This window comes from Leptosomus discolor, chromosome 3 (assembly GCF_034619465.1).
Source record: "Leptosomus discolor isolate bLepDis1 chromosome 3, bLepDis1.hap2, whole genome shotgun sequence".
Classification (NCBI taxonomy): domain Eukaryota; kingdom Metazoa; phylum Chordata; class Aves; order Leptosomiformes; family Leptosomidae; genus Leptosomus; species Leptosomus discolor.
Genome location: NC_141393.1, coordinates 81,565,190 through 81,575,518, shown reverse-complemented (window position 1 = coordinate 81,575,518; position 10,329 = coordinate 81,565,190). Strand labels below are relative to the sequence as shown.

At 42.9% G+C, this 10,329-nt stretch overlaps 1 protein-coding gene across 1 annotated transcript in view; it reads left to right on the top strand.

Annotated features, from left to right (window-relative positions):
* The first annotated feature begins 299 nt into the window (after positions 1-299).
* Positions 300-10,329, top strand: part of PKN2 (protein kinase N2) — a 54,305-nt gene continuing 44,275 nt past the window's right edge. Inside the window, exon 1 of the mRNA XM_086463545.1 lies at positions 300-335. The gene's annotated coding sequence lies outside the window, so the exon portion shown is untranslated. The remainder of the gene's footprint in view (positions 336-10,329) is intronic.

Genomic DNA, 10,329 nt, shown 5'->3' with positions numbered 1-10,329 from the left:
GCCGAGCGCCGCGCCTGGGCGGGGGAGCGCACCGCGGCCCGGCGGGGACCGCAGCGCACCGCACCGCGCCTCGGCGCGACCCCCATGAGAGGAGGAGGGGGGGCGGCGGCGGCGGCCTCCCCTCCCCCCCCCGCGTCCCCCTGCCTGCCTGCCTGAGCACGGAGCGCTCCCCCCGCCCCCGATGCGCCCTTAGTCCCGGCCCCGGACCCGCCTCCCTCGCTCCCCTCCCCGCCGGCGGCGGCGGCAACAGCAGCAGCGTCCAGGTGCGGACTTCAAACCCCAGCGCAATGGCGTCCAACGCGGCCGAGAGGGAGATTCTCTTCACCGAGCTCCAGGTAAGCGGCGGCGGCGTTCCTCCGGGCGCCGCCCCAGCCCCCGTCCTTCGCGGGGAGGATGGAACCGCCGCCGCGCCCCGCCCGCCGCTCGGCGCCCACCCCACCCCGCGGCCGGGCCGGGCCGGGGAGGCGGCGGAAGCCCGTGCCCACCCCAGGCCTCTTCCCGCTGCTCTTCCCCGGCAGCGGAGGCGCCGCCGCCCGGTCACGGCCCGGCCCCACCCCGCCGCCGCCGCCGCGACCCGCTTTTGTCTGCTCTCGGCTCCCTCCTTCCCAGCGGCCGCGGCCCTCCGGCGGGGCCTGCCCCGGGCCGCGCCCCCCGTGCCCCGGCCGCGGCTCCGCCGGCTGGGGAGCGCCCTGCGCCAGCGCCGAGGCTGCTCGCTCCTCCCGGAGCCGCTGCGGTGGCTGGTGGCTACCCCGCCTCCGCGGGCACGGCGCTCGCCGGGGCTCCCGGTAGCCACCCCCCCGCCTGGGTCAGGGAAGGAGCTTTTTCCCCCGTGTACGTTGCACCGCGCAGGAGTCGGAGCAGCTTCCTTTATGTAGGCCTTGAACTCGGAGCCTGCGGAGAGGAGAAAATGGTCCCACCGACGTTACTTGTTATTTAAAGGTTCTTGTCACAACAGCAAAAAAAAAACCCAAACCCTAACAACCCCCCCAACACTGTAAAAAGGCCCTGAAAACTCACAGGTTGGTTGTTTCCATCCCTGTCGTTTGACCAGTTTCTGTTGCATGTTACTTTTTTTGCCTGTCAGCTGCAGAGTTAGATGCAATTCGGGAGCTTCACTTTTCTGCTCTTATCCTTAAATGTCAGCTCAACCTGCTAGTTCTTCTGCTTCCTTGTCCAGAAGAAAGCTTGCCTTTTTTTAAATTTTTTTTTTTTAAATACATGCTGCTAAATCCATACAAGTTGTTATGATTAACCAGGCAAAGAATGTGTCTCTGAATTTATTAGTTGGACAATTAGCCAAAGTTAAGAAGTCCATAAATGGAAAGCATCTCATTTAATGCTCAAATAGAAGTTAGACAGGCGTGCTTTAAAAAGAGGTTTAAAAAGGATAAATTTTGTTTTCCTAAATGCTGTTAAATTCTGCTGTAATTTTAAACGTTAGTGATGTGCTCGCTTGGAGTAACGAAGGAAAGGAAGGCACAACAGAGATGTAGCAGGCTGCTTAAAATTGTAGCACATGAGATGGCTGAAGGCTAAGGATCCATCTAAAATGCTGAACTTTAATCAGTGGCTCGGATGTGTCTAGGAAGAATCACTATGTTAATACAAACTTGATACGATGATATATAAGCTGGTAAACCTGTTTGAAGTGGTGAGCTGTGAATAAGTAACTATGGTAGTGTTGCAGGTAAGCTAAATGGAAGCAGAATTTCTACAGAAGTACTAAGAGGGGAGTTCAGATTAATTTAAGCAGAAATGAGTGGGGATTTTTTGTTGGGGGGATTTTTTTGTTGTTGGGGGAGGGGTAGCTTGGTTTGTGTGGGGGTTTTTTTGTTTTTTTTTTTTCTTGGAAGGTGAGACTGACAGTGATACTAATTTTAAAAAAAAAAAAAAAAACAACAAAAAAACCCCCAAAACCAAACCAAAACAGGATCAATTAGATCCTTTGGTTGCACTGTCTTGTCCATTATATGTGGTAACTTCTGTATCGATAAATGCAGTTCTTTCGGCAAGACAGAAAGGTTATGAAGTTACCATGGAAATCCCAGTAGGGTTTAAGCTTTGTAAACTGCTAACTTTTAGGTATTTTTAAGAGGAGCTTCCATATCAGGAAGAACCACTGTAAAGGAGGTGTTTCGTCTGCAGTGGCCTATATTAGCAGTGGAACGTGAAGGCGTCAGTATCATTTTTCTTGGAAATCCTTCAGAACAAACTACTCTTCATGTACCTGTGTGTAAAAGCTAGTTTGGTGGCGTGTTCCCAAAATAAAGGGAACTACAGTGAAGTGTGAGATACGCCATTTCGCTCATGTTTCTTCAGGAGGAAACTTCCTCAATCTAAAGAGCTCTTAAAAAGTGCTTATATGTAAAATGGGCTTTTACTCGCATGTTGCAGTCTTGCGCAGAAAGATGGGGAAGTTGTAGAAACATTGGCTGCAGTAAAGGTTGAAAGTGTCACGTAGTTGGGTTGATCTTGATCATGAACGGTGTGTGGTTTAGATGTTGTGCTAATACTCATGAAAACCCACTGAAAACAAGCTAAACCCAGTGCTGATCCCAAGCTTGATCATGACATGGAGTCTAAAGCGAGTATCGGTCAGTGATCAATATAGCACATTGCTTATTGATACCGTATGTGGTAGCCCAGCGTGCTCCAGCGTGCTGTAGGTGCCTAACTGTTAGGTTTGGATGAAGTTAATGGAAGCACATCAGGAGTCATGAACCAGTTGAAGACTCCTGATGTAAAGATTGGCAAACTTTCACAGCTACTGACTAACAGGATGTGAAGGGGGTTCTGAGAAAATACGAAAAACAACAGGGCAAAATAACTAACTGCTGAGGAGAGAGTGGTAAGCATAAGCGTGGTATATGTACCTGTTTCACAGGGTACTGGGTTTAATTAAACAGGCCTTAAATAGGCCTTAGATGGCCCTTCTCACAGTGACTGTTTTATATCTGAAAACAGTGACTCCATGTCTGATACAGCAGTTTCTTAAAAACCTCTGCTAGCAAATATCCACTAGACATTTCTGTCCTGCTTTTTCTAAAAAAAACCCCATTTTCTCCATTCTTCTACATTTTACTTTAAACATCTGACAGACAGTTAGTAGGATGTGGAAAGTATATCTTGCTTCTTGGCAAGTCTTCACTTAAGTTTGTTCAAGGTGAAAAATGCAACACTTATTCCTCAGTAGTTAGCAAATGCATAGTGCAAAACAAACTTGGCAGTAAACTAATTCTTTTTAGCTTGTTCTGTTTGGTACCTTCACCAGTAAAATTACCTGTTTACTAAAGACTGAAAGATGACATAAAGCCAGCTTACCTTTTTACCTCCTTTTTTCTCCAGTACAGGCTCCTTTGTAGAAGGAAGGAGCTTGGGTAAGAACCAGTATTGCTGATGTTGCCTTCCCTTCCAAAATCCTGCTGTCTTTCTCTGGGCTTGCATCCTTTTAGAACTTTGTCCAGCAGGTAAACTGGCCTCTCCAGTGCTTGCTTTTAGGTTAATTGCACAGCCTTTAACTCTTTGCTTCCTGGTAGAAGTGGCAACTGTGTTTCCTCATAAAATTAAACTTTAACTTATGATGCTGTAGGCTGTTAAATAAGGCGTCCATGAAATAAAATCTTTCAAGTTTTATATGAAAAAAAGGTATTTTTTAAAATCATTATTAAAAGAAAAAAAAGTTTGTGTGAGGTAGTATGTATTTCCAAAGATGTGGCCTTTCTTGGCAGTGATGATAGATGTCAGCATAGTAAGTTGATAGAGCTGGAGTAACAGAAATTATTTAAATGAAGCTATTGTGTATGCAAAGTAATTGCACTTTTGTACTTCTAGGTGTTCTCTACCACTGCTTTTCTAGACAGTAACGTAAATGTTTGAAACTTCAGACTTTTCTCGTTAATGTTACAGGATTTATTTTAAGAAAATTTTTGGTTCACTCAAAACTGTGCTTCCAAAACAATACCTGTTTAATGACAAAAAACCCAGTATGTTACTTGGGTTTATTTGCTTAAATGAAATTGTTTGGTCAAGATAGAGAACTTGGGCTATGCCCTAAAGTAAATAAGCGTATAACAGACCCTCATTTGCTTCAAATGGGAGTGTTAAAGGCTCTACTTGGAGTGAGTTTTTTTCAAACTCAGCCATAATACATATTTCTGAAATTACAAAACGTTGGCAAAAATGCCTTTATTTCTGTATTGGTCAGAATAAAGGGATTTTTAATGGATATTTTGTTTTAATGGAAGCCCTAGTCGTCTAACTTCCTCAGAGGCTGTACTCTGGGATCTTGAAGCATAAATTTCATGACAGAATCGTGTTTAAAGGCCATTGGTAACTTTTTATTTTCTTAAAAGCAGCGATGAACAGTACCACAACTGAAGTGTATGTAAATTATGGTTACACGGTGGCACATCCGGTACAGTTTGTAGTTTGTTGTGTTTTTTCCGTTTCATATCTGGGACAAGAATATTTATAAAGTGAATATGGCTGAAAAATGCTCCCTGTTTTGTTAGTCTGCACAGTACAAGTTGGACAGTTGAGTCTTAGATTACTGCACCATGTTTTGTATATCAATGTATATAAAATTCGGCCCTTGAACCTCACCGGGTTGGGTTACGCTACTAGAGGGGGTGCTGGAGACCTGCGTTTCATTCCTGGCCGCTCTGCTCTTTGCTAGGTGACATTAGGCAGATGACTTTGCTTACTCATGCCTCAGTTTCCTCATCTTTAGGACAGAGGTAATGATGCTTGCTTTTTTTAGAGACAAAAAGTACTGGATATTTATTATTAGCTGTGGTCAGGTGCCTAAGGACACCTTAAAAAGGTACAAGTAACCTAATTAATCTGTTTTGAACAGACATTGTAATTAGGCTGAACACTCAGCAGAAAGGCTGCCTTCAAATACTGTTCAGCTAGGACAGATTAGCCTCAAATAATTTTGAATTACTGTTGTTTCTTCAGAACAAGAAAACGTCCCGTTCAAGTTAAAATATCCTGAACTAGTCTACTGAAGTTTAGGCATGAAAATGTGTGTACAGCTGCTTGGGGCTTCTCGGGTCCCTACAAGCCTTTCCAGAACTGGTGGAATTAGGGAAGCACTTCAGCTTTTTTCCATTTGTGGATATATATTACTCTTTAAACAGTACTCTGTTCAAAACTTGTATTAGTAAAATATACATCCTGTTCTCAGTGGAACATAAACAGTCCTTAAAATACCTTTGGGTAGGTGCATGGGTGCGGGTTCGGGTTTTGTTTCAGTTTGAGATTTTTTCCATCTTCTGAATTCTGTCAGTCTGCCTGTTATTGCAGGAGCTTGTATATAATGTAGACTTGTATGCATTTGGCTGAATTTTCTTTATCAGAGCAGATGTCTTTCCAAGACCCTGATCTGTTATTTTAACTCAAGATAAATTATTAGTCGTGGCTAGTAGAAAAGTATATTTGATTACAGTACATATAATAGCCCTGCTGGAATGGTTTTTTATATATATAATATCGTTGTGAACGATCATTCATTACAATGGAAGCTCAAATCTCTAGTAGAATAACTAGATAAACATTTCCTTTACATTGGGAAACGGTGGTTTAAGGGCTTAATGACAGGATTAAGAATCTCTTCGTCAACGTCTCAGTGCTTTGCTGAATTAAAGACTAAGACATTACATGGCCTCTACTTAAATTCAGAGTAACAAAGCCTTATGGTATGTTATAGGCAGCGTGAGGATCTCAGTCTGCTTTTTGTTCTTGCTTTTTCTAGAAATCACTGGTACAAATGGGTTGGTGGTAGGCTTTTTGTTGGGTTGGGTTTGTTTTGATTTCCCTACATGGATCCAGTAAGCGAATGGGTTCAGGAACAGGCTGAGCTGAAGCATCTCTCGTGAGATACTGCTCTGTAGCATGGGCGAGGCGTTTGTGTGGTACTTTGAAGCTTTAATTATTAATGCTTGGTCTGCAATTCCTGGCACAAGCAAAATAGCTTCTTTGCTAGTGTTTAGGGGGGTGTTTTATTCTTAAAGAAACGAGATTTATCTTGTAGGATCCGATCCACGATTTCTGTGACTTTGAGATACAACTCGGAAGTACCACGTTGAAACAGAAACTAGTTAGTAGTGCCAGTTAACAATGCTTTGGGCCTGGCCTTACAGTAACATTACATCTGATTAGTTTGTTTATTTGAACTGCAGCAATATAATTATGTCACAGTGACACAAGTCCACACCATTTTTATGGCTGCCATTTTGCAGTTACCGATCGCTCACTAGTGACTTGAACTCCTTGCGTGGCAGCCTGGGCGTGCATCCCGTGGAGCAAAGTTCTGCTCTGTGGGTTTTCTCGTGGTGCTTCGTGGGTGCTTTCCCGAACCTTCAGGAATTCTGTGACCGCGCGTCAAACTAACGCAGTTTTTTGGTGTCTGGTGCAACTTCTGGCAGCTGGTGAGGCTGAGTTCTGGGGTGAGCAGACACCAATTTGAACAGGATAGTAATGTGCAGTTGCAGGCTTATGTTCAGGCGAAGGGACCAGCTCTACAGGGAATTCTGCTGCTGTTGTGCTGTGGGTAGCAGAAGAGGCTGAAATCCAGCTATCCAGGCTAATGCATGGACCTTCACAGAGAGTTCACGTCACCAGTTACTATGGCTCAGCCGTGGGACCACCAGCGGTGGGTGGTGGTGATCTGAGGGGTTTTCAAGAGTGGGTCACACCTATTTTTCTTGGTATTATGTATAGCTGCAGTTTCCTATACTGTGTATCAACATTATGCCCACTTTGGCTGCAGTTCCTCTTAGCCGCGGCGGTGGTGTTCAGAGCACTTCTGGAGGGGGTGCACCGTGATGACAAACCTGCGCTCTCATCAGTGTGGTTTGTCACTTCTGCTGGGCAGCCAAGGGAAAAAACAGGAGTATTAGCCTAAGTGTATTTTGCTAGGACAACTGCATCTCTACTAAAGGCCTTTGTTATTTTATTATAGATCTATAGATAGCCATCAGGTACCAAATAAGAAATTACTGTGTGGGAAGGGCTGGGCTGGGCTGTGAAAGGTTAGTATATGCAGATTTTTCCCATTCTTTTTTTGTGCCATAAAGAAAGGTTGACATGTGGTGGGATCTAGGGAGGGTTTGCTCTGGCCCATTATGCAAATCAGGAAAACTGGGCTATGTGGTAAAAAGCTTAATGTGGATATGACTAAATTAGCTTTTTCTGCCTTCAGTGGATTTCTTTGAGCCTTATTTTCTTCACTGGAGATCTATTGTTTTTTAAATGACAGAATTTCTGACCTGTTCTCTAAGTAAGTCCAGATCAGAGAGCTTGAATCAAAAGCCTCTAATATCTGTTCCATGTCTGTGGTGTTACTTATGGTAGTCTGGTGCTGGAGCAAACTGGGGTTTCTGTGGAGGTTTTTCAAACATTTGCTGACCTGCAACATGGTAGCAGGGCCAACAGATTTTAAGTTTCCATTAGACACAGGAACCCGATAGCACTGGTTCTGCTACTTTCATTTTCAGGTTATTTCTGTTGAGACAAACCACAGGGACAGCTTTCCACTATTGTTATTAGGTGTCGCAAAATACCATAGGCAGCAGATCTATAGCCAGGAGAAGGCGTAATTAAATCTGCAGTGCCAAGGTGCTAATAGATTGTATCAAAGTTCTGAGATAAATCACAGGAATAACGTGAGGCTCTGTCTGTTAGTGTGACAGGAACACTTGCAAGCAGGTCAGGTCAGAAAAGAGAGCTTCTCACGTGGATTGCTACAACAGTAGTAGTTTTCTGAATTAGTGCTGGGCCTTAAACCTGGGGAATACTGCTCAACTCCTGGAATGGAAGGGCTGGTATGCTTTTTTTGGTAGCTTGTACATGTTAGCACTCAGAGCACTTAAAGATCACTACCATGTACAATTTCTTTATGAAATTTAAAAATAAGATGCATGTACATGAACTTCGTAAGTACATACCTAACATCCTTCTGTGTGCTCACATTTGTAGGTTATTTGAAATAAATAGGTTATTAAAAGGAATAAGAGCTAATAGTGTCGTTATTTACCTGATTTAGAAATAGTACTTGCAAATAATTGTGGTGCATAGCTGTTTTGAAATTATTTTTCTATCTGTATGTATGTAAATTTTGTTCCTATATAAACTTACTGTAACGTTTGGGGAGAAATTGAGAGTTGATGATTAAAAGAAGCAGAAACAAGTCCCAGACATGAACTGGCTAATTCAACAGGAAATAGTGATATGGTTTAGTATATCACTGGCACTAGAGTTTGCTTAGGAACTTAGGAACTTTAACATACACATTTTTGAAAACCATCAAAAGGTATATTGAGTTTGGTTGTTTTGTTGCAAATCACTAAGAGGCAAGGCAGGTCTGTGATGTAAATTTAGGAATGGAATAGTTCAGGTTGGTTCCCTGACCACGCTGTGTGCTGGAACTGAAAGCTTTGCCCTTGCAGAGGCTGTTGTTCAAAGGAAGTGTCCGACTGTCAGCCGGTGCTACTGCTGAAAATGAGCGTGTGCCATGTTGTATTGCTTTACGTTTCAACAGACAGCGATGTGGTAAACAGATTTTGTTGTTAGTTTTATTTTGGTAGGGGTTTTTCCCCCTACATTAGTTTTCAGCCAGATCAGGTTCACAATCCAGTTCACTGTGTGGCCGTATAAAGGTCTGTACTGGCGTATATCAGCAAATGGTCTGGGGCAGGAACAAGCTGTTAGGGGAAGATAGGACTGCTGGTTCTTCAGGGTGCTTTTTTTTTCCCTGCAGTGCTGGTTTGTGCAGTAAAATGTTTATCAGATTACAGGCTGAGATTTACTCTCATGTATGTGGCTTTGAGCTAGGGACTGTGAGAAGAGTCCAATTCTGCTGCAGATGAATGTACAGATAATGCACCGTCCACGCACTGTCTATGGCAATTCTTTTCTGGCTCCGCATTCTTCAAGCTAAAGGTCTCACGATATGCTGCGTGTGACAGTAAAATCCTGTTTGTCTAAAAAAGCGTTGAAAATAGAATTGGTGAATACAGTAGATGATGTAGTTTCATTTAGTTCGATGTCGAAGGTGGAGAACAGTGTTAAGGTTCTGTAGCAGTGCAGTAGGTGAGTGTGGGGATACAACCGCAACTTTATTTGCTGGCTTTCCGAAGTTGCTGTTAAACCTTTTAGGCACTCAAGGCAAGGAGTAGTGTGGAAAAATCTCGGGTCTTTTTGTTATTTCTCTAACTTAAGTGAAGGAAAAAGTGAGGATACAATTGAAACAGATGGGATCGAATTTTGGAGTGAAGACAACTTACTGTGCAAATAATACTATAAAATTACTGTCCTTAAAGATAATGAAGAGTGTGAGGTATTACAGTGTGGTATGAATACATCTGTTAGTTGTTAAGGAATTCAATAACTGTGAGCTATTTGAATATTTAATAGGAAAAAACCCCAAACAATGATGAGTTGAACATTTGCAATAACAAAATACCTCTTAATGGTCACATGAGCATCTATTAAAGCACCACTTGGAGGACTTTGAACTACTGTGTACAAGACTGATGCTGTGCTTCAGAGGTCTAGCCAAATCTGAGGGGAAAAGGCCTGAAAATACAGTGCAGAAATAACAAATTTGAGGTAACAGTGATTAAATGTTTTCAAAGTTCTCGTAGTGTGGAATTAATTTTCAGAATTATCAATTCTTTCTCTTTGTACACATTGACAAACTCTGGGTGTGTTATCTTCATAACTCTGCAATGCCATTAGAATCTGAGACTTTTTTTTTTCCTTTAATTTGTACAGTTGGGGTGAAGGATTATCTTTAGAATAAACGAGGAGAGCGGTTTTGGCGATTCCAGATATTCCAGAGCTCTCTACAACTGGCTTGTTTGTGTAATGTGGGCAAGAAACTTTATGCCAGTCCTTAGATAAGTGGAAAAAACTTGCTTAGTTCTGTTCTTCTGTCTGCCTTTCTTACTTCTCTTCTGCAGGAAGAGGAACATAACCCCTTTTATGGTAGCTTTTAGGACTTACACTGTTTACATCACCTAGGTTATTAGATACGAGATTGAAATTGCTCTTTCAGCACTGTGATACATACTGCGTTATCACTTGGATTTTTAAGCATCACCAGTCCAAAAGCCTCCAAAACTATTGTTGAGAATTTAGGAGGAATGCAAATGGACTGTGTGGCCCGTTGCTTTTTACAAGCATAATATGTAAAACCATCCACTGCTTTTCTACTTCATGTGTTTATTTATATGGGAAGACTTTGCAAAACAATTAAGTGGAACGTGTTTTGAGAGGATGTTTCCTTTATAGACAGATCTGCATATGACATTGCAAGATTGCTTC